Genomic DNA, 7,732 nt, shown 5'->3' with positions numbered 1-7,732 from the left:
CTTCTTTTTTTTCTTTGAGAAGCTTATAAAAGTTCTTGTATCTCAACCTATGCACTCGCTTGGTTGTAAGTAGTTTTACTTTATCATTTTCATTGTTGCACACTTTTATTTTTTCTCCCAGAGACAAACACGTTGAACACACATCCACCCTTGGACTACCAAAGCCCAAGTTGTAAAATCTATTGAATATAGCCTATACCTAAAATAATGCAAAGTCACTTTCAACAATTCATCCTCAGTTTCTGTGGTATACATTCTCCAAAGCTTTGCTACACTTAATTCTGCTGGAAGGTACTTTCGTCCAGTTGTATTGGCACAATAATGAGGTTCACTGCATTTCAATCTATTCAAAAACCGCATGATATTTTCCTTCTTTGCAAGAAATTTATTACCATTGGTATCTCCTCCTCTTCTTTCTCTTGGCATTTCACCACTACTATAATACTTTTGTGCAATGCAATTCACTTGAAATCTTGAAACATGTAATGCTTTCAGAAATGTATTGTAGCACACGGGGATCATTTCTTTTTGTAGATTACGAATAAAGTACTTGGCTCTAGCCTCTTTCACTGTGTTGGTGGAAGTTTTAGGTCGCCTCCATTTAATAGGCTGCATCACTAAATGCTTCAATATAAAATTGTCTTGATAGATTTTGTCCTTTTCTGAGTAGAATGCTGAGTGGAACCGTCTAATATCTTGGGCAGTTGGAGATTTGCATTGCAGTGCACCTTTATCATGTTGGCATGTAGGAAAATCAGGGAAGCCCTTCGCCTGGAAAAAAGAAAATAAGAATAGCTTCTACAAAAACTAGGCTATTATTATTCTCTCATCTGACAACTGTCCAGTTTTGCTTGGAATCAAAATACCTAAGTAGTTCACAGACTATAACCTTAAAGAAGGCCTACTTAAAACTAGGGATAATAATGATGTTTTATGATCAGCCTCCCTGTTCTTCTTCAACTGGGCTCTCTTCCATTTATCTGGAGTGACAACACGCTTTCTAGCTTTTTCCCCTAAACTTTTATCAATAGGTTTAACATTTGAATCCATTTTAAAAATGATTAAAAACTCTTCATAACGCCACAACACCTCATTCGATTCAACCAAACATAACCTAAAACGTGACAATGCCATGCGCATTTGTGCAAGTCATGTGACCACAACAGAGCTTCTTCATTGGCTGGGAGGAGAATGTGAGTTTTGCTACAGAGTTGTCAGTGGAGACTGTTAGTTTTGCAGCAAAGCTCGATCTTTGACATTAAATTTTAATAGGAGACAGTGAGTTTTGGATGCTAAATCCTTCGCTACATTGTTCCTTTCAATGTGGTGAGCAATACTAAACCAATAACTCAATATCTGAAAAAATTGGAGAATGTGACTTTTGCAGTTAGATACAGTGCAATTTGAACAGTAGTTGATAGTCACTTTGGAATTCAGTTACTCAATTCATTTCGGCTTGATACTATCATTTTTAATTTGAGTAGATCAGAAATATGCATTGTATATCATTTTTATATTTCAGTTTGACTAATCTCTTATCTCAGTCTCGCTTCCATTTATAAACATGATAATCATAATAAATAAGTTGATTACCTTAAGGATGTAGTCTATATCGTTGCTTACGAAACTACAAGGCTAGAACCATCAGGTGATCAGCTGTTCAAAAGCATACACTTCAACCAGTGTTTACATTGAAAACCCTATGTTGAATGGAATTTTTCGTGAATAAACGTTAATAATTCAACTGATATCACTTTTTTGAAATAATGACTTGTTATTTTATTTTTCCAATTCAAATTTTAACCTACATCATAAATTTCAAGGGTAGTAATCATTGAATTATATTTATATTTTTAGTTATTGGTTAACCAATTTGTAGGTTACATGTTTCAAGATAGCTTATTCAAATTCAAACTTACTTCTTTTACAAAAGTATCAAGTTTAGCCGAGACATGGTTTATAAATAAAAATTATCATGCTATTGATCAACAATAAATTATAAAAACATTGTTGATAATCTAAATTAGTTTCTTTTTAAACAAATTTAAGTACGATGTATTTACGGGTGCGCTCAACTCTATTCTGGAGTTTAAGACTAAATTCTTTATTTTTTCAAAACTTTCAAGTAAAAAAAGTGTTGATTTTGAATCGTGTAGGATAAATATTACATGTATATATATTATCAAAGCTTTTTTAGACTTAATATGATTCATAGCTGGCATAGGCCTACATTTAATAGAGAATGAGTTACAATTTATAAAATAGCGTACCCTGGTAGGTCTACAAAATTAACTGTATAGTTTAACACCGTAATTTTTTTATTGACATTTACAATCATGAATAATATTTCAATTGAACTACTGTATATACCTATACTTTCTTCAAAGTTTAGAATCATTAAAACTGCTAGTAGTGTTTTGAATTACAGTATGTGTTTCCTCTGATCTCACAACTGTTGCTAATTAATAAAGCAAAAGTTATCAAAGATCGTGCTGTAATTCGAATAGCAAAGCTTCAAAACTGAATGAAGTATAAACATATCAGTTTTTTGACATTATATTTTATATTAATATATATTAGGTAGAAGTAAAATGACACTCATTCTTTTACCCATTAATCTATTTACTCACCCAGATAAGTAAGAAAGTCGTGTTTCAGTTGATTCGTTGTTGATTATCCATATTTTTTACCAATATTATTACAAAGTATATTGTATTTTGATAACTTTAAACTGAAAAAACACATTCTTTTGGTGTAACGACGACCGTTTAGTGCTGGTGTGTTGTACATTCTCAAGCCGAACAGAAACTCGAAATGGTAGTCGCCACACCAAAAGAATATGAGTGTTTTTTCACTTTAAAGTTATCAAAATGAAATATAGTTAATGTTCAACCTTCTAGAGGCGCACTAAGACACTACCTCCATAAACACGGAGGTATAGTGACTGAGACCGTAATTGAAAAAAAATTCAAAGATGGCCAATATGGTATGCGCTTTTTCAAGAATTGACAGAAAAATGTTGAATACAAGTTCAGTTATAGGGTCTAGAAATTCAAAATAGCTAAACCTTATTGACTTTTATATCGCCCAGAATAGGCGATTTTTTTTTTGCTCTTACCAGCGTTTTCTTAGCTTTTTAAAAATTCAAGAGAGAATTCTTACGTTTGGTACAAAATTTCAGGTAACTTGAGGTGTATTAGTTATGTAGGCTATTGCAGGGCCTAGAAGGTGTGCTAGATATTGGCGTTTCCAGTGTTTATCTGTGTTTTATCAGCATTTTCAAAACCTAATGAGCAGAAAATGTTCAAATTTTATACAATTTTTCAGCATAATATGAAATAACAGTTCAAGGAATGAAATGACAAATTTATAGCAACACTGAATTGGATTATTAATTGCACTATAATGATACCCCTGCCATCTATCATATAATCTTAACTCAGCTGGGGGACTCTAGCCTTTGCATGTTAGAAGAGACCATCATAAATATTAATATAATTTGTGCAAGAGCGCGCTTAATTATGCATAACAAAGCTTGCAGACGAGATACGTACAATATCTGAAAAGAGCAAGAGGAACACTCACACTGTAAGTGTGCACTTGGTTGCATTTAGTGTGAACATGTTTCAATAGCATTTTTCAAATTTTGTTTTTCGGGTCATGCATGATTCAACAAAAATTTGCACATACCCATTCAATGTGATCATACCCTTATTCTTATGTTTCAGGATATTATTCATATTATTACTTTTGTGACCAAGAATAAATCTTTCAAGTAGTATCCTACCAGAGCGCCAATAAACATAGCATTGGTTCATCAGCACTATTGAAGAATATACATAGATTTTTCATGATACGACAGCATGGTCTTACATATGATATAAATACAAGAACTCTGATATCTCACTCTACAACAAATTATTATTTACTCTGTATCGATCAGCCATAACCCATAAAGAACACTACTTACCGGTACTTCCGATGAGTAAGATGTATTCCTCACGGTCATGGATCGGGGAATCGTCAAATTTCAAATTGTGTCAAACTCTGTTAAGAGTAGAAACAGATTAGATAAAAATGATATGTAAGTTACTGGATCAGGCTGAATATTAAAATCCTTTACTGAGTGAGCTAGCAGTATAATCATTGATCACATATTTTCGTTTATAATAATATTGTTAGAAATACCTTACTGTATGTTCTGTTTCAATACTAAAGATAACCAACACTGCAAAAGTTTTCTATTTCAAGCCATTCTTGTTATGATTTGAGAAGAATTCTTATTCCAATAGTGACTTATATAATAAAATGAGTGATAGCCTACCTATTTACCTTTTTAAAAAAAATATGTTTTATCTAAAAATTCCTTAAATCTAATAAAGCTATAAATATTAGCATACTACAAAAGCCGTGATTGTAATTCCTCTCGTAGAAATTGAGCAATACTGTAATCAAAATTGAAAAAAACAATAGGTAGACCTAATTCAAAGCTCAAGCAACTCAACTTTACACTATATTTTTTGACAATAATTGAAATACGTGTTTGAATTTGAAAAAGCTAATTTAAAACAAGGCTAACCTACAAATTGGTTAACCAATAACTAAGAATATTAAGAGAACTCAATGATTACTACCCTTGAAATTCATGATGAAGGACAAAAATTGTATTGGTAAAATAAAATAAGAACCCTTTTCTCGAAAAAGTAGTTATCAGTTGAATTATTAGCGTTTATTCATGAAAAATTCCACTCGACATAGAGATTTCAATGTAAACACGGGTTGAAGTGTACGCTTTTGAACAGCTGATCGGCTGTATGTTCTGGCCATGTAGATCTTTAGTAGGCACTGTCTATATCTTAAGTCGAACAATGTAGGCCTACAATATAAACAATTTCCATTAAATTACTATTATGATAATCATTGGAATTTCTGCCTTTGATTGAGAAAAAGTCATTTTGAGAGCCTTGAAATTCGTACCTAGAAGAAGTTGCTTTATTACTAGAAATGTTGTTATTTGTAATATTTATTATAGGTACTGTACATTCATTTTTGTGATTATCTGACATTAACTACTTTATTCTAAATCACGATAGGGATAAATGGGGAAATTGTGAGATTGGGATAATCCCATAGTTAAATTTACATAGCATCAATTTGAATGCTCTGATAATAATGATTCTGAACGGAACTGCAATTCTGGCTTGGTATTGCCTCTTCATGTTCAGTGATAATAATAGAAAGCTTCAGAATAATTTGTTCTCACTGTATGTGATAATATTGGTAATATTTGGTAACATTTGTTAATATTTAAACCGAATGAGCAAAAATCAATCTACTTTCAGCTTGAAAATTTTCAACTTATCAGTAATACAGGTTTATCATATAGTATCACAGGTAGGCCTACCATTTAATTACTTTCTTTGCCCTATTACTATAGGTAAGGAAAGTAGCCTATTTCTTTCCGAAAAAAATTAAGGTACCCCAATTTCTAAATTTCTATACGTTTCATGGTCCCCTGAGTCCAAAAAAGTGGTTTTTGGGTATTGGTCTGTATTTGTGTGTGTGTGTGTGTGTGTGTGTACACTATCTCATCTGCAATCAACGGAATGACTTGATATTTGGAACTCAAGGTCCTTTCACTATAAGTATCCGACACGAACAATATCAATCAAATGCAATACAAGATGGCGGGTAAAATGGCGAAAATGTTGTCAAAAACAGGGTTTTTTGCGATTTTCTCGAAAATGGCTCCAACAATTTTGATCAAATTTATACCTGAAATAGTCATTGATAAGCTCTATCAACTGCCACAAGTCCCATATCTGTTAAAAATTTCAGGAGCTCCGCCCCATCCATGCAAAGTTTGATTTAAGATTCACAATTATGAGACTTCAGATACAATTTAAACAGAAAAAAATCAAGTGGAAAAGATTGAGCATGAAAATCTCTACAATTAATGTTCAGTAACATTTTCACCTAAAATTGAAAATAAACTCAAAATTCGAGAAAATGTAATTATCCAATTGCAAACTGTTGATTCTATTGAATCATTCACTATGAAGAGATAGCAGACTTCGTGTGTCTCCAGCGTTATTGTCCTGTAACCAGCTGGCTCAGATCTTTGAATAGCAAACTTGAGATGCGCGGGAACACTAGCATCAGGTGATCAATTTTCATAACGGCAAGGAAACTTGTGTGAGTTTCCAGATTTTTTCCTTTGTTCACATGATCTGATGATATTCATTTCATTATCAAGTGTTCAAATTTTTTTCACAAAATAAGGATAAGATGAAGAAGTTGCGGACACATATATGGTAATATATCATCAAATTTCATTCAAAAACATAAATATCTGAAACTGGAGTTATCAAATAATATTGTGATACCTCTGACTCGTATTCACAAGGCACACTTCGAATTAATATAATAAATTCTGTGAGTGCACAACGAAATCCTAATTTTTATCATCAGTGTGGTTAAATCAAGAAAATTATGATAATCTTTTAGAGTATTGAAAAGTGAAAATCTAAATTCAGCGCATGTCAAAACAATAGACAAAATTAATTGTTTCGAGCGCCATAGTGTAAATAAGATGCAATGTAGAAAGCATTACTATTCTGTTTACTATGGTGAAGGGAGTCAGCCGCGTCAGCTGTTTTCCCTTCCACAGTGTCAAATTGAATCGCAAATGAATGACAATATACATCAATGGATTTGCAATAAAAGTGGCTACATTAATCATTTAACTCATTTTTCTTTAAAATTACTTGCTTCGAGGTTAATCGGAGAAAACAAAAAAAAAATCAAATTGAAAAACCCCTAAATTTTTATATAAATGCTACTTTATCAAGGAAACTGTTGGTTTTATCAAGAAAATGAATATGACTGGTATTGTAATCCATAATGTAACAAATCGAATGACATATGATAGATTCTTTTCGATTAATGGTTACAGAGATAATTGATTTCCTGTTCACTGTTTACTATGGCGAAGAGAGTCAGCAGCGCCATACCGTGTCGGCTGTTTCTCCTTCCACAGCATCAAATCGAATCGCAAATACATAACAATATACATCAATGGGTTCGCAATGAGATTAATTATTTGTCTCATTTCTCTTTAAAATTACTTTCTTCGAAGTTAATAAAAAAAAACAGAAAAATCAAATCTCAAAGCCCCTGAATTTTCACATATATATCATTTTATCAAGAAAACTGTTAATTTTATTGAAAAAATGAATATAACTAATATTGTAGTCCATAATGTAAGAAATCGAATGACATATAATAGAACTGTTTCCTATCAACGGTTACAGAGATAATTGATTTCCCGCATCTTTCAACTTTGAGGGGGGCTAGGGAGGAAAGCTCCAAGGGGATTTCTTGGGATTTTTGGGAGAATGACCCTCTGAAAGGGTTCTATCGATGGTGAGAGATTCAGCTTTTATTCAATTCTCGGATCGAGAAAACCTTTATTGACTGGGCTATCTATGTCAAAATGATAATATCACTATAGTTGACATAATGTTCACCTTCAGCACTGTATGCGGGTGTGCCTTTGATAATAGTCCACGTCTGTCACATTAGACGATGGAGAATTATTCACAATCAGTCAATTTTGTTGTACACTATAGGATTCTCTGAAGAGAGCAACTTAAAAAGAGATGTTCTGAGGGACACTCCTACAGAAAATAATCCATTATAACTGAAATTCAACCAAAAAATTAAAATGATA

Source organism: Nilaparvata lugens, chromosome 4 (assembly GCF_014356525.2).
Source record: "Nilaparvata lugens isolate BPH chromosome 4, ASM1435652v1, whole genome shotgun sequence".
NCBI classification, from domain to species: domain Eukaryota; kingdom Metazoa; phylum Arthropoda; class Insecta; order Hemiptera; family Delphacidae; genus Nilaparvata; species Nilaparvata lugens.
Note: the sequence above shows the minus strand (reverse complement) of the source record.